This window comes from Lissotriton vulgaris, chromosome 2_1 (assembly GCF_964263255.1).
Source record: "Lissotriton vulgaris chromosome 2_1, aLisVul1.2, whole genome shotgun sequence".
Lineage (NCBI taxonomy): Eukaryota > Metazoa > Chordata > Amphibia > Caudata > Salamandridae > Lissotriton > Lissotriton vulgaris.
Genome location: NC_141687.1, coordinates 585,733,545 through 585,756,507, shown reverse-complemented (window position 1 = coordinate 585,756,507; position 22,963 = coordinate 585,733,545).

Genomic DNA, 22,963 nt, shown 5'->3' with positions numbered 1-22,963 from the left:
CTCACTCCGAGCACAGGAGATAACGTGCACTGTGTTAATGCAAGGCCTGGCCCGCAGGTTGGGTGATTTGTGGTGAGGCACCTGCCGCAGTCCACGAGCAGCCACAAATTGTATGTGCAGTTAGTTCCAGAAGTCCCGGGCGTTTGTAATGTAAAATATTTCATGTCATATTAGTTCAAGCAACAATCAATCAGGCCTTATTACTTCACAGAGCCGATGCCGCGGCAACTTCAGAGATTTTTCCTGGGTCTTGTTGTCTGGTACACTCCAAAATGCCATGAAGAAACATATGCATTTAATATATTCCAGCAGTTGTAGAATCTGTTTTGCTGACAGATTGCATCAAAATTATATCACTGTAAATCTGCTTCATTGTATGTTCAGGAGAAGATGAAGGAGAGAGGAGTGGAGGAGCAAAGTGACATTGGAAGAGCAAATGAGGGAACAGAAACTAGGAAATCGGGGAATAAAAGAGGGAACTCAAAGGGATGGCAAGAACAGGAGACACAAAATGAGGGAAAAGAAAGGAAGCAAAGAGCATAGAGGAGAAGCAAGGGGGAAGAGAAAATAGCTTGAGGTGGAAGGGGGAAACAGAGCGAAAAAATGAGGGAACAGCAAAGGTAATTGGGAAATAGGAGAGAAAGGGAGGGAACATGAGAGAGAGAAGAAAAGAATAAGAGAGAGAAGAAGGGATTAGGAGAGCAAGGGAGGGAATGTGAAAGAGGTGATTAGTTGAGAGAAAAGGGAACAGGAGAGAATAAAAGAGGTGGATAAAGATGAAGAAGAGGGAAGAAGAGAGAACAGTGGAAAGGCAGTAAGGAGACATCCCTCAGTTGCTTGCCAGCTAGTTTTGCCCTAAATATAAATGTCAAGCCACACATACCTTCATTATCCTCAATGTGCACTGGCTCTGCTGTTTGGGGGGCATATGTGTGTTTGTGTTTCTATGCCCGCTAATTGCCAAATGATTTGCCAACTGATATGTCCTCAAATGGCAGATGGCATTAAGAATAGGAGCATATTATGTTGTTCAATGTCTGCAGAGAGGAAAATTCTAATGCGACTGCCATATGCAGCTGAATATTAGATTAATTCTACTCTTTTTCATGTTGAAATCATCATTGAGGACAGATATGGCGTTTTTAGTGGTTAATATTCCTTTCCTCATCCCTAACATGAAAAGGACATTTACGCATTACCTTTGTTTCCCTGCAAATGCATTTTGAAAACCCTGCTATATTGCAAAACAATTGCTTTAGGTCTGCTGATGTACAAGACGGTTATCTGAAAAGGTTTGTATTTCTGTGACTGATGTTCTGTCCCTGAAAAACAGCAAGTGTTTACCAAAATGCAAGAAGTGACTGCAAATGTTGCAGAGTGAGCCATCCAGAACTGTCTGTGGCATGATCTTTTCTAGAACAACAAACTGCATTCTTACATTGCTATTGTCTGCTAAAAAAAACATGTTATAAACATGTGCTCCATGTAGTTACAACTGCTTTGGTAATACAGCATTGTCTAGTGATGTTTTGAAACAGCAGTGATTTTTTTTCCCCCCTCTAGGGCCGCCCCCACCGGTGCGGCCCTCGGGCACAAACCACACTTTCAATTTGGCCCCCGAGAGAAAGTTTGTGAGTACCCATGCTCTAAACGGCTCTGGCGTGGGAACGGCGCAGCCAAACGCCGCGTTTGATGCCGCATGGGAAGTATAAATTAGACGAGCCGGCCACATCTGTCAACAACCCTGATAATCATGGAATGGGTGATAAGGAGTATTGGGATTGGTCTGAAGACCCACTGACACGTGAGTGTCAATCCCAAGACGAATGGACAGGTGGACTGGGGGATGCGAGTGGTCTGCACACCTCGTCAGACACTGGTTTTGTCACAAATCCAACCGTGGCTTTGGAGGAGGGGCCAACCTACAGTGTGGTGTTGACGCGGGCGGCCAAAGCCTTGCCCCTTCGTCTCCCTGTCGCGGCTGTGAGGACCAACCTCCTCACTGATGTCCTTAAAGTGCAGTCACTCTCGGCTGAGCCTCTGCAGCCGTGTCATGAGGCATTGACTGATGCTATTTTGGGCACTAGGTCCAGGCCCGATGCAGGTTTGGGCAGATGCCAACACCCGCCACAGGACTACCCATGTGTCCTGTCCTCCCACTCCACCCCAGAGAGCCTGGGCATCCAGGCCTCCAATTCACAGACCGCATTCCCATCTGCTCTGCCGGACAGGGTATCCAAGAGGTATGAGCAGTATGGCAAGATGGTATCATCCTCCCTGAGTCTGGAACTGCGGTCTTCCAACATCACATGCCTCTTTGTTCGCTACACCCACTCTTTGCGGGACACGGTTGCAGAACTGCTGCCCGTTGTTGGTACGGTAAACACTTGCCCAAGCCCTTGTGGAAGGCCAAGCTGAGGCATGGCATTTGATCCGGTGTGGGCTGGATCCCATCAACTCACTGGGCAGGGCGATGGCAACCACGGAGGCAATTTGTAGCAAAGCCTGGTTGAAGTCCAACCAATTTGTACCCGATGTCCAGAGTACACTCATGGACATGCCGTTTGATGTTAGTTGCCTTTCTGGCAACAAGGCAGATCATGCACTGGAGCACCTTAAGGACTCCAGGGCTACGGGCAGGTCCATGGGCCTGTTCCCCCTGCACCAGCAAACTGGTACCTTTTGCTCTTTTTGTGGCCAAGGAAGTGGCACACACACATGTGCTGGCAGCCACACAACGCTGACTAACATCCAACGCGGTGGCGGCGGAGGAAACCGCTGTGGCGGCGGTCTAGGACAACGGGGAGGTCAGTCCACACCTCCCCTGCAACATCTGCCTACACACCCCCCTACTCTGTACTTTCAGGGCCATGTGACATCAGTGGGGGGCATGGTTTGGCAACACCTCCACCACTGGCGCACTGTCACATTTGACAGGTGGGTGCAGAAAATCATCCCTAGCGGCTATTCCCTCACGCTTGATGCAACCATTGAAGTCATGCCACCGCTATACAAAAGCGTATCTGGAGATCATTGGCAACTGCAGCATGCAGGAGTTACAGCCCTCTTGGCCAAGGGGGCCATCATGCCCGTTCCTGGGCCCAAAATAGGGTGTGTTTGCTACTCCAACTACTTTCTGCTACCCAAGAATGCTAATGGGGGCCTACACACTATTTTGGACACTTGGAACGTCAATGGCTGCCTCCGGAAGGAGACGCTCGAAATGCTGACAGTGGCTCAGGTTCTACCTGCCCTGGACCAAGGAGACTGGATGGTAGCGGTGGACTTGCAGAATGATTATTTCTGCATCCCCATCCTGCCGGCCCACCGGCCCTACCTGCGGTTCACGTTAGGCCACAAGCACTTACAGTTTCACATCTCCACTTTGGCCTTAGCAGCGCAGCACGGATGTACATGTAGGTACTGGTATCCCAAGTTCTCAGTATGTCAGTTGACCAGCCGGTTCACCTGCCTCTTCTGGAGGACCTTATGTTGCAGCAGCAGAGGACGGTCCGCCAGCCGTACCTTTACAGTCTCCACCTCCATGCTTGGAGATTGAGCGGCTACACTAGAGGCCATTTGACTTTCATCCTCAAGTCTGTAATATCATCCATGCTGCCAGGCGTCCCTCCACAAAGTTGGTATATACCTGCAGGTGGACCAGATTTGTGGCATGGTGCACACCAAAGGCTGTGGACCCTCTTTTTGCACCTCTTCATGAATTTCATCTCTTCCTTCTTCCTCATGCCCAGCAGGGCTGTGCTCTGGGCACTATCAAGTGCTACGTTCCTGCCCTTTCACCCATATTAAGGCTGACTGATCAACCTTCTTTGTACTAGTCCCCTATTGTGACTTGTTTTCTGTAAGGCATCAGACACACGTTTCATCATGTTCCGTATGTGATGACTCAGTGGGACTTCAACCTGGTTCTAACATTTCTGATGTGTGCTCCCTTTGAGCAACTGCACAATGTTCTTCGCCACCTTCTTACTCAGAAGACTGCTTTTCTCTTTGCCATCACCTCTGCCAGGAGAGTGAGTGAGCTCCAGGCTCTTTCTACATAACCTCCTAACCTTTCAGTCCATCCGGACAAGTTTGCGTTTCAGTTAACACCCTATTTCCAGCACTAGTTTGACACAGACTTCCACATCGGGCACCCTTTCCACCTTATTTCCACCTGCGCATCCCCCAAAGGAGATGGAGCAGCTACCCCGTCTGGACCCAAAATGTGTGCTCTCATACTATCTGGATCGCACACTACAGTTCCTGGTGGATGAACAACTTTTAGTCTGTCACGTGTTTGCCGGAAAGTGAAGGCCGGTACACGAGCAGACCATCTCTCTGTGTTTTGTCTGGTGTATGAAGGCTTGCTACCCCTTTCCCGAATACGTAGACTCCTGTTGTTCTGAGGGCCCATTCCACTGGGGCCACAGTAGCTACTACTGCCCTGGGTCGGGGAGTCCCCTTGCAGAACATTTGTCAGGCAGCTACGTGGGCCTCGATGCACACGTGTGGAAAACACTACTGCCTGGACAGCCAAGTCCGGAGGGATGTCTTTTTTGGCCGTTCCGTCCTCCTGAATTTTCTTTTGTGATTATCGGTTTCAAGACCCACCACAGGCATTGGTCTTGCTGGGGTATGTATTCCAAGGTAGGAATCTGATGCAGACTACTGTTTCTTACATATTTTAGTTGCAAAAGGTAAGTAACTTGTTCATACTGTTAAGTATATCTGCTGTAGGAGCATAGATGATGTGTCCTTGCTGTGATGAGAGGGTTTCCCATGTACGCACACCATGCCACTTGTGCTAATGATCCGCCCATATGTGTAATGGCATCATACACAAATTCTCACTAAGACAAATTTATGCTGTCTGATGATGTCCATGTTTGACTATTGGAAATGTCACACCGCAAAGAGAATATGTCTGATCAGTGCAAATGATGGTGATGTGGGTGTGTGCATTGCTGTCAGCTGTCTGGAGGTGCAGACAACCTCCTAATGCAAATCATGTGACGTGTGTGACTGACGTGATACATTTTCCTGCTCACTCAGACCTTCCCATCAGATCATTTGTATGCATGTCATATCCATTCCACAATCCACAGGTCTTGTACTTTTCATGGAGGAGTGGCTGCTAGCTGTCACATGATTCCTGTGTGTGTAGCCCACACCACACTCACCATTTTATTGATGTGTTGAGCAGTGTTGCTTGTGCCATGTACATTGTAACTTTCTTTGTCTGACAGTTGTACCCAATTTGTCTCCTGAATATGTTCTGCAAGGCACCGCCTCTTGAAAGGCCGTTGCCAGACTTGGATACCATTAGGGAACGTGATTGCATACGGCGTTACCGCTTCCCAGGACATTTGATTCAGGACCTAACGGACAGACTGGAAGCACACCTGCAACCACGACACAGGTATCCAACTGCGCTGACACCCAAGGTAAAGGTGATGGCGGCACTACATTTCTTTGCCACAGGTACGTTCCAATTTATCATAGCTGATGTGGGAGGGATGTCACAGACAATGTTCAGCCGGGTATTAAGTGATGTATTGGATGCCATGTTGCTGCACATTGATGAATTCATCACATTCCCTACTCCTGAACAGTTGAAAGATGTCAAGGGGGAATTCTATGCCCTGGGGCGCATGCCACATGTAATTGGTGCAATTGATGGTACACATGTTACTCTGGTGCCACCACAGGATCAGGAGCGAGCGTACCGCAACAGGAAACACTACCACTCGATAAATGCCCTGGTGGTGTGTCTTCCCAACATGCTTATCTCACATGTTTGTGCTCGTTTTCCAGGATCATGCCACGATCCATTCATCATGAGGCGTAGCAGGATACCACAGATGATGCTGCAGCTGCACAACCATCGGGCATGTCTAGTCGGTGGGTATACTCTGTTAGCCATGTATGCAAGTATGTCATTACTTCATGAACGGCATCATTTTACACACTCATTTCCATGATGTCAATTTGCAGGAGACGCAGGATATCCAAACATGCCGTGGCTAATGACTCCCCTACGCAATCCCAGGACAGCTGCAGACCAGCGGTACAACAATGCTCATGGGAAGACCAGGCGGGTGATCGAGCGTACATTTGGACTTCTGAAGAGCAGGTTCAGGTGCCTGGACAAGACAGGCGGAGCTCTCCAATACACCCTACTCAAGGTGTGTAACATCTTCATTGAGGATGAAGGCCTTGCCCAGGATGCAAGTGACGAGGAGGTTGAAGATGATATCCGGAGTCACCTGATCCGCAACTTCTTTTCATGATGGTGAGTCATATGTGAATTTTGTCAAAACCTCAACTATAGAGTTGCATGGGTAGCATGCTGTGTATGCAGCTGACTGTATGCCATGTCACTTTGATGTTTGATGTGCAGTGTCACACAGGTGCAGATGTAATGCAACACACATAAGTGCTATGTGTGTACTTTGAATGTACAAGTGTACTACAATATCAGGCTACTTTACATGACTATGTCAGAATGACATTCAACAGGACTTGACCCCTTGTGTGCCTCTCATCTCCAGCTCGCCCTGCCTGTTGTCTGCTGGTGCCATCTTGGTCAGCCTGCTATTGATCATTATGATTGCAACGTCAGCAGAATCAACGGAGCATGCATGGACATGTGGAGGAGTCTAATTGGGTAAGGACTCATATGAGGATGTTTAGCGTTGGTATGTTTTCATTAGTTTGGTACATGTTCTTGCGCATGTTGTTTGACCATGCATACATGTAACAACATCATGTTTCCTATTACATGTAGGCCCACTCCCATGACAGGATAGTCACCCCACCTGACAGTCATCTGTAGTTGTTTTAGACTCTGATGGAAGCATCAATGTGGGTTGACATTGACACAGAGACATTGCATATACCATGCTTTGACATTGTGAGGGAGGTCACAACCACAGACTCTGTGGGGGATTGCAGCCTCACTGTGTGCATTACAATGTATCTAGCTCATCACCCTACCTTGTGGACCAGCCCAGTTTGGTTCATACCGACCATGTTGTGTAGGTGTGGCCCAGTGTATGTTCCACATGTTAAGACAACTGTCCTGTGATTCTGTTCGCATGGATGCAGTACCCCTTGTAGCAGTATATCATGTCGCTGTTGTGTCGTTACCTCAGTGCAGGTTGTGAATACCGCTACACCAGCCTTCACAGTGAGTATAAGTTCTGTTTACATTGACCTGATGGCATGTATTTTGGGCTGATGACATCCCAATGGTATGCTGATGCACATGTTAAATATTCTGTGGCATCAGTGGGGTGCGTTCATTCACATGATACTCTTGTCCCGTGCAGCATTTCTGTGCGACGGTCGGGTTTTTTATGTGGCTTGTCTCCTCATTGATTGGTGTTGACTAATATTCCACCAGCTTGTCATGTTTAGCATGGTGAGGCACAGTTGCTAGAGCAAAATACTGGCTACAGAGTGCCTGTATTGCAACTAGGTAATTATCTTCCTCATCATATGTGATGCTGACAGCTGTTGTGGGTGATGTACAGTTTGCCCTCATTGCCTTTACGGGTACACATGAACATATACAGATATTACACTTTGCGTAAGTACCACTTCCATATGTTTACATGTGTTTGCAGGGGACACATCATACATGGGAATTAGTTTTAGTCAACCTAGATCTCATTGCATCGTAGCAGACTTGTGACCTTTACACAAGACTCAAATAGGTGACAGACTGTCCCAGGTTTCAAGTGTCCGTGTTACGGCATCTGGTCTTATGTGATAGCATGATGACTGATCTCTAATTGGCTACAGTCGTTACACTTCACAGGTGTGACTGGTACAGTGAATATCATGTGGTATTTGTAGTGTCTGTGACATGAGATAGTACTCCTAATACTTGTTTGCCTGTGTTTCAGGTCTCCCTCCCTGCAGTTCCCATCCTCTCCTTCCCTCGCCTGATCACCCTTTTGTGTCTGTTATTTGTACTCAGACCAAGGGGTAATTTGGAGGTGGAACCCTTTTAGCATCACACCACTCTGATGGAGTAAGGTACGGGCAGTCCCTGGCAGTCTAGTGGCGAATGTTTCAGCTGCATTACAGGTGACATCATTCAATGACTTATTTTGTCAAATGGTCAATGGCACTGACCATGTATGTTGGATTATGCTCCATGGCCTCACAAGGTAAATCATCATGTTGTGCATGACGTGTCATTCAAAACGAATATTGTGCCTCCTTGATGTCAACGCACATGTCCTTCTAATGTGCATGTATGATATATGGCCTATTGTAGGATCATTGATGATAGGTGTTTACGTCTCCTGTGACAACATGGATGTTGTAGGTTGAGGCTTAAGTACTGTATTGTGTGTGAGGTAGATGGGTGTGTAGCTGCTTTGCTTTGGACACAGTACATGTAGACTACACTTGCTGATGCTGTGTGTCCTGTGCCCCACTTGTCCCTAAGGCAGAGGTATTCAAACTTTTCCAGGTTGAGCCCCCCCAGCTGAATTCCCCCAGATGTTGGGCCCCCCCACCACCCGACCGAAACCTCAGGAATCCGGCACACCACATGATCGACTGCAACACGCACACCACGGGCCATATCCGGCAAACAATGCTCAACACAACAAGAGTGCCTAGCAAACTGCAGGCCTGTGAGTGGGTGTGGCAAAACAACAGAGGCGTACCACACAGCTCAAAACACAATCCTCCAAGGCAAAGGAAGTCATCACAACCCTCCCCATCCATCATGTACACCTTGTCATCCACCAACTCCCCCACCATTCATTCCTTCCCTCCATCTGTGCCCCATCCACATCCAAACCCCTTCAACCACTTGCAAACCCATCCACCATCCATCCCTCCATCCATCATCTCACCCATCCATCCTCCATCCACCCCCTCACCCATCCATCCATCATCCATCCATCCCTTCACCCAATCCATCCCCTCACCAATCCATATACTCTTCCACCCATCCATCCACTCATCCATCCAACCACTCACCCCTTCACCCAAGCTATCCTCCCACTCATCCATCCACTCCTCCATTCATTCATCCATCCACTCCTCGATCCATCCATCCACTCCTCCATTCATCCATCCACTCTTCCACCCATCCATCCTCCCACTCATCCATCCAACCACTCATCCCTTCACCCAAGCTATCCTCCCACTCATCCATCCACTCCTCCATTCATTCATCCATCCATCACCTCTCTCATCCATCCACCCACCGACTCGTCCACCATCCACCCCCAATCGATCCATCCACCATTTCACTGATCCATCCATCCCTCCACCCATCCATCTACCCTTCCAACCATACACACATCCATCCATTCCCATCCATCCCTCCACTCATGCATCCATCCTCTCTCCCACCATCCATCCACCCCTTCACCTATCCATCCATCCCCCCACCCATACATCCACCATGTCACCCACACATCCACCATTCCACCCATCACTCCACCCATACATCCACCACTCCACCCATACATCTATTCACCCACATGGCAACATAACGGACGTCTGGTGGCCGGCTCCACCCGACATCCCTTGCTCTCCCTCTAGCTGCCTCTGTCTCCCTCGCTCTCCTTATGTCTCCCTCGCTATGCCTCCCTCGCTCTCCCTCTGTTTCCCTCGCTCTCCCTCTGTCTCCCTCGCTCTCTCTCACTCTGCCTCCCTCGCTCTCCCTCAGTCTGCCTGTCTCCCTCCCTCACTCTCCCTCTGTCTGCCTGTCTCCCTCCCTCACTCTCCCTCGCTCTCCCTCTGTCTGCCTGTCTCCCTCCCTCGCTCTCCCTCTGTCTGCCTGTCTCCCTCCTCCCTCACTCTCCCTCTGTCTGTCTGTCTCTGTCTCCTTCCTCCCTCCCTCTCCCTCTCACTATGCCTGTGTGTGCCCGGGCTGACACAGCTTCTGGGCACACACACACACTCAGCCAGCCAGCCGCACCCGAGCACTTCACACCTTTTTAAGAGACCATTTGCATGCTAATGAGGCTCTGTTCAGATCTTAGGCCCCTGCAGCCCCACTCTGACGGAAATCGCCCGCCCTCACAGAGAGTCTCTACATCGTGCTGCACAAAGGGAAGATCGGAGTGGAGCGCGCGCCCCCCCTGGGATGGTGCCACGCCCCCCCAGGGGGGCGCGCCCCACAGTTTGAAGAACCCTGCCCTAAGGGGAGTGATCCTGTGACTGTCATCTTTGCTGATTACTGTGTCATTAAATTTGCAGTGACCCTGAGTGACGCAGACACTCCTGCATTCACATACACATGTAAGTTTGTGGCTTGACAATGCCCTTGTAGTATGTGCTTGTTTTGTAAGTTGTTGCACCCCTTCGGCAGTAATGTCTTCACTCATTACTGCTGCTGCATACACAGCCACTATGCCGCGCACACTACCCAGATCCAGGACCACACACGCCTACAGATTACCCCTCCTTCAAGCCATTAATAGAGCATGCTCCAGCCATCCTACACACAGATAACACCAGACAATCATCCACCTGGTATCTCAATACCTCTAACTCACCCATAACGGCTTATCTGCCTTTCTGTGCTACACATACTGGCAAGACTATGCAGAGACACATGACAGTGTGTCTACGCACAACCAGGTCATGTGCCTCGTACAGCACACACACACCTACCTTACGCCAAAATTTGGACAATGTTACCTTGTCAGCAGCAGATCTCGCCTTCCCTACAGTAATGTGGCAGTACACTACTGATATACTCGAAGATACATAGTCATGGAAGCAGTATAAATGATAAAGAGATTTTATGCAGATACAGAGTAGAAGCTGGTGTTCCCAGTAAAGGCTCAGGAGCAACTGGCAAACAGAGAATGCAAGGACAGCAAGTAGCATCATGACATGAGCAAAGAAAGAATGCCCTCAATTAAAGAGAAATGCAAGCAGAAATGAAATAAGAGAATACAACAACTACCATGGCACACCTATTCAACTTTTCCCTCACAGCCAGTGGAGTAGCCACCGGGTACACACACCATTACCACGTCTCTTGGGTGTGGTGTGATGTGGCCGTTCTGGTGAAGATAATTGTCACACGTGGCTAGGTGTTCTGTAGGCCTTGCACACATCACATCAGTTGTGTACTTGTAACTCCATAGGGGGAGGTCACGTGATCAGGTGAGCTAGTGTAGGCTGATAGAGCCCATAGCCCACAGTCTGTGCTGCCACCCTTTGCCTATGCACCATTCATCATATCCACAGTTCAGCAGCATGCTAATGATAGTTCACATACCTGAGGACACAGTTGTAGGTACTCCCAACGTGGCCACCTAGCTTTATAGCCCTGATCTATACACCCCCAAGTGTCTCTCCTGTGCCTGTCAGTAATTGCAGTTTTGTGAGGCAAACCCCCCTCCAGCATTTACTAACCATCACAGGTCTGTGTTTACATCCATGTATCTAGTTGTTAGAATATTGTTACCTATGTGTGTCCTCATCCAGACTCATATCCAAGTATGTGAATGGCTACAGTTTGTTACGTACTCTTGCATTTCATACATTGGCACACACATATTCTTTATACTGTGGGTACAGGATGACTACACAAATGCGTGTGATGAAATTTATATTTATTAGGTGATCTTGTGCAGGAAACGTGAGTAAGTGCTGTACAGGAAGGGGGGGGGGGAATCCAAAGTTCACTGCTGGAGATGAGATGCCTTACAGTTTGAGTAAATGGAGTGGAGCCCACAGTGATTGGCATCATTTGGCAGATTGTGACCAGCAAGTCCATGTGGGAGAGTCTGATGGGTGGTGCTGTTGCACCCAAGGGCATTATGCCAGGTCAGGTGTCCTGGAAGTTTTTCATCACCCACTGCCTTTCAATGTCTTAGCCGTGGACGACCCTTCTTCCTTGGGGGACCCTCACGTGCAGGCATGGTCGATGCATGGGACGCTACGTCAGACAGTTCCTCCTCCTCCTCCTCCTCCCTCCCTGAGGCTGGTGTTGCACTTTGCCTTGATGTTTGTGGCCTGGTGACACAGGGAGGGTGCTGCATGTTGCCAGCAATCTGACGTAGCGATTGGCTCATGTCCGGATGCACCGTCAGGAGCTCAGCCAATGTTGCCTCCACCCGTCCATAATGTCGTTGTTGCCTGGCATGTTGCTCAGCCTGCTGTTGTTTGAGCTCGGTGACGGCCTCCACTACCTGGCTAACCTCCCTGGTGTCCCGCCGGTATGCCTCCAGGATGTTACTCAGTTCAGACACACCGGTCCCTGCAGCTGACTGGCCAGAATCTCGCCTCCGCCTTGCGCCACTCCCACCAACTTGATCCACACGGGCACGGCCTGCGCTTGTGGGCACATCCGATCGACGGGACCCCCGAGTGCTGGCAGGGTGGATGTTGTCTGCCACCTCCTGGGTGCCCGTCAAAGGCTGTCCCTCATTTTCAGACTGGCTCTATGGTGGATCATGGGCAGGGCTCTGACCTGTCTGCTGGGATGTGGTGGGAATGGGTCCGGTGGTTGGCACAGATGTAGCTGGTACAGTTGCTGCAGGGGTTTGGGATCCAGAGGGGCCAGGTTGGTTGGGGTCATCCACGGTGCGTTGAGTGGCGTCGCTGTCGGTGGGGTCGGGGTCCTGCTGAGCCTGGGACTGGGATCCTTCTCCCCCCTGGTTGGGGGTGGTTTCCACACGTTTCCCTGTGTGTGTGAGAGACAGACACAGTTAATGCACTATCATGAAACATAATGATTTTTCATCCATTACCTGCATCACAGTTCCACAAGCTTGACATTGTTTTCATTGTTCATTTGTGTATGTAGGGGTGGCAAATTGACATGTAGTCAATGAGTGACACACCCATTGCTGTGTCTTGTATTGCCAGCACAACACATATACAGCAATGCTCTGTTTCACGCGACATTCAGGATACAGTGTCAATCCTTATGCCTGCGTCAAGCATGCACAGAGTTTAGATGCAGCAGGTTCATGTAATTGACAGAGTAGAATTTTTACTGATAAATTACAGTACTTTGGATAGTTGTTGCTGTTCCATGATGGCCAAGCCATGCCAACTGCCCTGGACCTGTACACCCACTTCTAGATCATGGCTTTAGGACGTGGCACTTGTCCTAGACGCATCCCCTTGCCAATACCCATGTTCATGTTGGTACTTACGTGCATGCACAACGTTCATATGATGGGGCAAGTGCATTGTGTGAGAGGCACAATGGACTTGAGCATCTGCACTGTGCATGTTATAGTCGTATGTGTATTCATACGAGAGAGTGTTTAGTTGTGGTACATGACCATTGTGACAGTGTTGCACTCCATTGCCTGTCCCCATGGGATTAGTTTCTGTACGGGGTGTGTGTGACAGGCCATGCTAGTAGTTGGAATGTGATTTGCAAGCTTCCATCCTTTGTGGTTTGGCTGTGCCCTCATGAGACCTGCTACCTTGATAGTGTTCGAGGGTTCCTGCACAGGATGTCTAACCTTGTCCTGGTGTTTTTGTTTGCAATGTTCACAGGAGGGCCTTGTTCTGCCTACACCAGTGCCCATTGTCTACTACAGAGCTTTACAAACTGTGTGTCCTGAGACAGTACTGTGTCACCTGCAAATGCTGGGTGTGTCGCAGGCAGTTGGCACATTACTGCTGGCAATTGAGTAACATCCCTAGACACTCTGGTCTGTGGTCTTTGATAGACCTATGAAGTGCTCGGGTGTAACTGTGTGTGTGCCCAGGTCGCTGGGGTGAGTTGACCGTGGGAGGATAACTGAAGGTGGAATACAGAAGGAGGAGGGTGACACTGTGTGTAAGCCAGACCTAGGTAGGGAGACCGACAGAGGGAGAGTGAGGGGGACGGAGACAGAGGTTGACAGACACAGGGAGACTGTCGGAGGGAGGGAGACAGACAGATGGAGCAGGGCAACAGAGGGATGGAGACAGGTGGTTTGGCCTCGCTCGCTTGCTACACTGCCTTACTGTGTCACCAAATGATGCATCTCCAAAACGTGTCTGAACAACATGAAAAGATTAGATTTCTGTGGTCTACTATCTTGTCTGTACTTTCACACTACCTGTGCATTCAGCATGGTGCTTGTGTGTGTACCTGGGACATATGGGATGAGACCAGCCTCCTACCCTACACCTTCCACCCTTTCAGCCTCCCCCTTGCAACTACCCCCATACAGTTTGGCACTGCTGTGACTCATGGCCACCCACTCCCATACTGCTGGGCACTGTAGTAAGTTCCACCATGTTACATGTGTTTGTTGTGTACTCACCAGGCTCAATGACTCCTTCTATTCCGTGTACTCCCACCGGTGGCAGCAGGGTCATGACTTTCCCCTCCCAGGGATGGTATACAGGAGGTCTGCGGGGACCACCACCGCAAGTGTAGTGTGCAGCGGCGTAGTCCTGGTCCATCTTCTTCTTGACCAGCCTCCGCAGATCATACCACCTGGACTGGCAATCATGCCTGGTGCGCCTGATGGGTGCAACAGCATTGACCTTGTCAACGATCCTCTCCCACATGTGAGTTTTGTCAGTTATGCTGGTCAAACAGCTGTGGCTCGACTCGGATGACTTCATCTGTAAGGATCTCATTTTCCGGGTTAGTGAACTTTGGATTCTTTTGTGCGGTCATGGTGTGGGGTATATGTGATTGAGAGGGTGATGGTGTGTATGTAAGAGGGTGTGTGGGTCACTCACCGCTGTTTACAAGTGTGGAGCACCTGACTGTTTGTTTGAATCCAGCGCCACGTCCTGCTTGTGCCTCAAAGCCTCCCCTTTACGAAGACTCGCTGGTGAGAGCGAGCCCTGCAATCGGCAGGGCTGGTGACACGCTTCCAGCTCGAGTCTCACGGGTCGAGGCTCGGCACCTTACAATCACCTGCAGCAAGCCGGGGGACTGCGAGGACCAGCATTCCCCAGTCCCACCAGCTGGTTGCTCTTCCCCCGGTGCTACCGCCCACTGACACGCCCACCGCCTACAAAGTCTTAAAAGCATCACCCGTCCCGACTCGCGAGACGCGAGCGGGACGCCGGGCGAAGCCCGGGCAAAGGGCGGGCCGTCTGTGGCCGTCCGGGGACGACCGAGGACGGGACGGGCCACCCCATTTTCATCTCGTCTAGGAGTACTGGAACACATGAGAAAATAGAACCGGACTTAATACTTTCTAGGTGAGACGGTATACCAATATACGCATACCTATAGGAGTTGATTAAAGCTGAGGAACTCGTCTAGCCATATCTCTCACATATCACCTAAGAATAACTTAAACTATACTAAACATCTTCTATATCAGATACTGAACTAAAAACATTAAATTTACATAGATTCCGTAGTAATTACTAATATCATTAACTGATCTCTAGCCCCTTTATGATGGCACTAAAAAAACTACGCTCACGAACAATCTATATGAAGCGCCTGGGTACTGACGCAGCCGTCAGAAAATCCATAGACAAATCGATGAAACCTGGGCAAATATCCTGTACTCCAGCTATAAATAAATATTTTTCTACCCTTTCTACGAAAAAACATTCACTTCTTTTTACACCAGAAGAAGAAAATCAGTTAAATCTTTCAATAAGCAAGACTGAACATCAGATGCTACTTTCCTCTGAACAAAGCATTCATAATCAAGGATCAACAAACATAGAGAGCAATTTGGCAAAGATCTCCTTCTCTGAAGAGCACCAAAAATCGATCTTAGAGACGTCACAAATAACACCTATAAAACATCGGGATAGTGAACTATGTCTGGAGGTCTCTGCAAGTAACATTACGAAAAAATTAGAAATTCCGTTAAGTCAAAAACAGCCACTTACCAGTTCCCCAGAAAAATCACCCAACCTCTACTCTAATCAAGCTAACCTCACTGACCCCTATTTTCCAAATCTAACTTCCGCAATCACTGTTTCTCCCCTGTCAAAAGCACTTTTTTCCTTGCAGGATATTCTGGAATCAGTTCTTTCCCACCTTGGTCAAATCCTAGCTAACTCTGACGATACCCTCGATGTGCAAATAGGTATACTTAAATTCTTGGTGGAAGAAAAAAAGAAAAAAGACCTTACTAATGTTACATCAAAAAAAAAACATGAAACAGTCAAAACGTCACAATCTGAAGATGGTCAAAAAAATGGAACTAAGGATGACGATTCTGATAGCGAAGGGGAGGATGAGGGGTTAGTGTGAGAGGGTGGAAGGGGGGTTGGGGTAGGGACGCCGGATAAGACGGGTAGCATGAGCCTCGCGAACAGAAATGAGATTGATTTCAGTTTAGAGATGTAACCGAAGGAATGTCTAGGGTAACCTATACTCTCGCAAAGTAGTACGTAATTCTATGCAAACAAGAAATTGTCAAGACCCTGTTTGGTTGTTAAGTTGTGAAAATGAAAAATGCTAATTTGAAAAGTTGCGTAAGTAGCTGCGGACGGCTGAATGTTGATGCCACGCAGTCGAAAGGAATACCAATGCATACTTAAACTGTCTTTGCAACAATAAAAACAAATTTAAAAAAAAAAAAAAAATGGAACTAGGTCTCCAAAAAAAAAACAAGAAGCAAGTACACAAACGACTGACGTGGTAATAATTGAGACTAAAACTAAGGAATTAAGAAAAAAGAAAAAATCTCCTATTACCTACTCTCTCAAGAAATTGTTCAGAGAAGATCTAGAAAATACCACCGAAAATAACATTAAGCACTATCCCATTTTTTCAAATAAAGTAATCGACACTGATCCAGATCCCATAGCTCGGGACAATAAAGTAGACTCATTAAGAGTTATCGCTGGACAGGAACCAAATCAAACGGGAAAGACCAAAAATAATAAAGACCGGGAAGAAGCAAGGGGAAAGAAAAAGAGAAGAAACCCTCTGAGAAGAATTCAGAAGAAAAAAGGGAACAAGCTTAAATTTCAAAAACATACCTTCTCAAACCTTGTGAACTCTCCAGCAATTCAAATAACACCGCTGGTGAAACCTTTGAACCCAAAAGCAGAATAATACTGTCCGACCACAGTAAAAAGAACAACAGGGCAAAAGACCATGGTTACAAAAGAACTACAAGACAAGAAATTACAGCAGTGGGAAGGAACTCCATCAAAACACATAATAATTGAAGAACTCTTTCCCACAGATAATAAGCCGTTCAACCGTGGTAGAATAATTAATCTCTTACAAGAAATACCATCTTTGAACTCTCTTACAAGTAAAGAAATTGACCTAGTTCTCTTTCCGAAAAAATAAAATGACAAATTAGTACAAGTGTCATTCTTTTCCCCAGTTCTCCCTGGAAAATTATAAGAGAGAAGGAAATTCTACACAAGAATGGCTATGATGTAATCTCAGTATCAGAACTCAAAACAAATATACAAAATAACGTTTCAATTAGAAAATCTCACAGAAGAAATGATAATTTCAGTGCAAAATAGGGAGACTCTGTACCAAATACTATGAGAAAAGACACACTAAAAATACAAGTAACGCATGGTGAAAGGTCAGTATGGTCCCGGGACACAGGACTAAGTAATACAGAGAATTCTGTAAAATCTTGGGCATGGCTATCAGAAGCTTTAAACAGCAAAAAAATACATAAACCTCAACAACATCTGGTTTAGCAAAGGCTTGACGCTAATGACATGGAATCTGGCCGGGAAAACTGCCATAAAAATGAAAGATGCAACTAAAGATCTCCCAGATATTCTTGCTCTACAGGAAACATGGTCAACCGTTCCCTTTACGCAAAAAGGATATTATGTCTACGAAACTCCTGCAAAAAAATCCAAAAGGGGTCATGCGAAGGGAGGTCTGGCAATCTTGTTGAAAGAAGAATTTTCTTGGTCACATGAAATAATTGACACATACTCAGATAACCTGCAATGTATTAAGGTGTCATTCAAAACACAATCATCAGCTACGCATAAAAAAATACTACTTTTTAACATCTATGCTCCCCCCAGTAATAAATACGACTTATTATTCGACCACTTATTGGAGATCATTACTCACATCCTTGATGATCAACTTCACATGTCATATATCATAATGGGTGACTTAAACGCCAAAATCTCAAACAGTGAAATTAAGAAATGGGCTCTATTATTTAAAGAGGAATCTTTGGAAATATCACTCCCGCAATTTCCAAAAGGAGCTAAATCAGATAAGAGAGGAAGCTCATTACTATCATTCCTTCCTAGTATAAACGGGACAATACTAAACGGTAATACCAATGGAGATAAACCGGCATCATATACTAGGCAGGGAAATGGAACTCCCTCTATTCTTGATTATTTCATATGTGGGATTGAAGAAAAGGAACAAATCACTAAACTCTCAATTAAATTTAACGAGGAAAGTGATCATGCACTCTTACATTTAACAACTCTCTGGTCGGCACAGACTACTTTTCAGAACCAGCCAATATTCTATAAACCTAAAATGGAAGTAAATATAGTCCAGCGTCGGATTTATTGGGGTACAGAAAATTTGGACTATTTGAATATTCTAATTTCTCAAACTCAATTGTTGACTACTATTTATTCAGACGACCCCATAATGAACTTCGAATATATAATTTACAAACTTAAGCATGCTTTACAAAGTAAATTACAACAGGACAGACCGATAAAAAGTAAATGCACCAGTAGGAATAAAAACTGGAATCAACCAATTGTAAAAAAACTTAATAGGTTGATTCGAGCCCAGTATTTGAGTTTCTCGTCAGTAAATAAAACGGAAATTAACAGATTAAAGAACCAAATACGAAGAGAAAAAACCAAACAGGAAAAACTGAAGCAGGACTCTAACTGGATTGACATCCAACTAGCAGTCAAGCAATGTAACCAGCGCAAATATTGGTCTTTGATTGCGAAAATGACTGGAACCAAAAAGAAGTTAGAAGCAATTCCCGTTTCAGAGGAAGACTGGGACATCTACCTAAGTGATTTATACAAACCCAATCTGAATACTACGGTAAGAGAGGCTGTTGAATGAGATATGGAAATCAAAGATACTAAAATCACCAAGACTTTGGCAGTGTCTATTGCCATGAATATCAGAAATGCAAGAAGTACGGGTGCATCCGGCCCTGACCAGATTCCTATTAAGGTCTACCAAGCTGACCATAAAGTGTGGGGCATGATGCTCTCGCCACTATTCAATTATATATTTGATTCTGGCAAAATACCAAACTCCTGGAAGGGAAGCATAATAATCCCGATATATAAAAAAGGAAAAAGAAATATAGCAGGAAACTACAGACAAATAGCTCTTATGGACGCTGCCGGGAAGATTTTTGCTGCAGAAATATTGGACAGGTTGAAATCTTGGGCATTTACGCTGGGTCTAATTCCCATGTTTCAGGCTGGATTCCGACCGAATCATTCAGCCACAGACAATATAGCAATCTTTCAGACAATCCTAGATAAATATGTAACAGGGAAATCACAATCCATATATGCAGCGTTCATTGATTACTCTACCGCCTTTGACCGAGTGGATAGACCGACCCTGTGGACAAAACTAAGAAAGATGGGTATCCCGGAACCACTACTACAACTAATAGTGAATCTACATAGTAACACCTGGTGCCGAGTTCAAATGGGGAGAGATAAGGGCTTGTCAAAGATAATACGGACATCTAACGGCTTAAAACAAGGGTGTCTCTTGGCTCCGATTTTATTCTCTCTGTACTTAAGTGACTTACCATCCCAATTACAACAAGGGTTATGCACACCTCCGAAGATCGCCACTCAGCACATTCATGCTCTGCTGTATGCGGACAATATAGTTATGTTCGACCTAACGCCTTTTGGACTTCAAAGTCTTCTAGATATTTTATACAACTACTCTAAGGAAATTTTTTTAATCCCGAATATAAACAAAACTAAAGTGGTTGCATTTTCAAAAAAGAAAAAAGGTGTGAGGTACCAATGGAAGCTGGGAGGAGAGAGGCTAGAGCAGACAAAGGAATATACCTATCTTGGTAGAATTTTCTCACACAACATGAGTAACATCAAACAAATTAACCATTTAAAAAGGAAAAGTGATTTACATGCTGGGGCCATGTCACGCCTGTACACGGCCACTGGAAATAGGCATTTTTCTGCATTAATAAAAGTCTACAGAGCTAAGATTCCCCCGGTTCTGTCATATGCCTCGGAATATATTCCCTTAAAACAATGGACCTATATGGACTTAAACGAAGGCAAAATACTAAAAAAACTACTGAAAGTTTCTACTTCTACACCAGTACAGGCGCTAAGACTGGAATGTACTATCACCAGCGCATATGCCACAGCTGTAGCAAGTATCATCAGGTGGGCCTATAACCTTCTCCATTCAAAAGAAGGTACTCTACGATGTCTGTTAAAAATCGAGACATTCAATAAAGATTCCACCCATCTTATCTTTTCCAAAAACATGAGAGAGGCTTTTCAGCTAGCAAAAGTCAGCTTAGAAATTTTGTCATCATGGACACCTGCACAACTCAAACTTTTACCAAAAAACTTTACCCCCAAATTGAGTTATGAGCTTGATCATTTACATTGTACTAAACTATCTGTGTACAAGACTTATGCTGACTCCCAGGAATAAAAGCAAAAACAGCCGTATTTAGAATATACTCTTACACACGGCGCAAGGCGTGCAATCATGATGCTGCGTTTGGGTATACTTCCCGTATTAACCTTTACCTCTTCCTGGAGACTAGACAGTTTTTCGCTATGTAACCTTTGTCAGGGGGGCAAACAGAATCTTGAGCACCTGCTTTTTATATGCCCAAACAACAAAGTTGTAAATGCAAGATTAACATGTCTTGAGCCCATCTATCGGTCCTGTAGGATTGTCAATACAAAAGATTTTATATCTTTATGTACAATGCCACCTAATGAATATGTTTGCTATAGAATTTTTAAGTTTTTGAAAATTTCATTGAAAATGTATTAATTTGTATGAAAAACTAAATGTATATTTTAATCAAATTTGTGGTCCTCAAAAGAGTACCGAAACACAATAAAAAATTTTGACTTTGACTTTGAGGGTGTGTGGGTCTGATTGTGAAGGGGGTGGTGTGGGTGTAGATGTGATGGGTTGTATGTGTGCAGGTTAATGGGTGCAGTTGGTGAAGTGCTAGCAGGCTCTTCTTTTTGCAAGTAGGTATGTTGCAAAGGATGTTGGGTTGTGTGTGTGTACCCTTTTATTGGTCCATTTCTAGGTGTGGCTTAGTTTGAATTGGTGGTGTATGTGTTATATGGGGTGGGTGTGACTTGTGCCCTCTGTTTGGCTGTTTGGATGTGGACAGAAGTTTGTTTGTCAATGGTGTGTACACAGGAGACATGTTTAGTGGTGTTGTGCGACTCGTTTCAATAGTCCTTGTGCTTGTTTAGGGGTTTGCGTTATGTGTGCGTGTGGTGTTTGTTCGTGCGGGTGACTTGTACGGGCCGTTGGGGGTGTGTGGGGTTCGCGTTCGCTTGAGGGGGGTGTGCGTGTGGTGTTTGTGCTTGCGGGTAACTTGTACGGGCCGTTGGGGGTGTGGGGGGGTTGGCAGTCGCTTGATCGGGGTGTGTGCGTGTCGGACTTGTGGGTGACTTGTACGGGCCGTGGGGGGGGGTCGCGTACGCTTCATCGAGGGGTTCATGGTTGGTATGTGTCGCTGCCGCTTGCTGTGAGGAGATGTTTCCGTACGAATCAATCTTCATGCGTGACTACTTTGGTCCGTACGAATCGCGTACAGGCTTTCCACACCGGATCGTACTAGTGTGGTGTTTGTTCGTGCGGGTGACTTGTACGGGCCGTTGGGGGTGTGTGGGTTTGCGTTCGCTTGAGGGGGGTGTGCGTGTGGTGTTTGTGCTTGCGGGTAACTTGTACGGGCCGTTGGGGGTGTGGGGGGGTTGGCAGTCGCTTGATCGGGGTGTGTGCGTGTCGGACTTGTGTGTGCAGGTGACTTGTACGGGCCGTTGGGGGTGGGGGGTTCGCTTGAGGGGGGGTGTGCGTGTGGTGTTTGTGCGTGCGGGTGACTTGTACGGGCCGTTAGGGGTGTGGGGGGGTTGGCGGTCGCTTAATCGGGGTGTGTGCGTGTCGGACTTGTGCGTGCGGGTGACTTGTACGGGCCGTTGGGGGGTTGCTTTCGCTTGAGGGGGGGTGTGCGTGTGGCGTTTGTGCGTGCGGGTGACTTGTACGGGCCGTCGGGGGTGGGGGGGTTCGCGTTCGCTTGAGGGGATGTATGTGTGGTGTTTGTGCATGCGGGTGACTTGTACGGGCCGTTGGGAGTGTGGGGGGGTTGGCGGTAGCTTGATCGGGGTGTGTGCGTGTCGGACTTGTGCGTGCGGGTGACTTGTACGGGCCGTTGGGGATAGGGGGGTTTGCGTTCGCTTGAGGGGGGGTGTGCGTGTGGTGTTTGTGCGTGCGGGTGACTTGTAGAGGGCGTTGGGGTGTGGGGGGGGGTTGGCGGTCGCTTGATCGGGGTGTGTGCGTGTCGGACTTGTGCGTGCGGGTGACTTGTACAGGCTGTTGGGGGGTTCGCGTTCGCTTGAGGGGGGGTGTGCCTGTGGTGTTTGTGCGTGCAGGTGACTTGTACGGGCCGTTGGGGGTGTGGGGGGTTCGCGTTCGCTTGAGGGGGGTGTGCGTGTGGTGTTTGTGCGTGCGGGTGACTTGTACTGGCCGTTGGGAGTGTGGGGGGTTCGCGTTTGCTTGAGGAGGGGTGTGCGTGTGGTGTTTGTGCGTGCGGGTGACTTGTACGGGCCGTTGGGGTGTGGGGGGTTCGCGTTCTCTTGAGGAGGGGTGTGCGTGTGGTGTTTGTGCGTGCGGTGACTTGTACGGGCCGTTGGGGGTGTGGGGGGGTTGGCAGTCGCTTGATCGGGGTGTGTGTGTGTCGGACTTGTGCGTGCGGGTGACTTGTACAGGCCGTTGGAGGTGTTGGGGGTTCGCGTTTGCTTGAGGGGGGGTGTGCGTGTGGTGTTTGTGCGTGCGGTGACT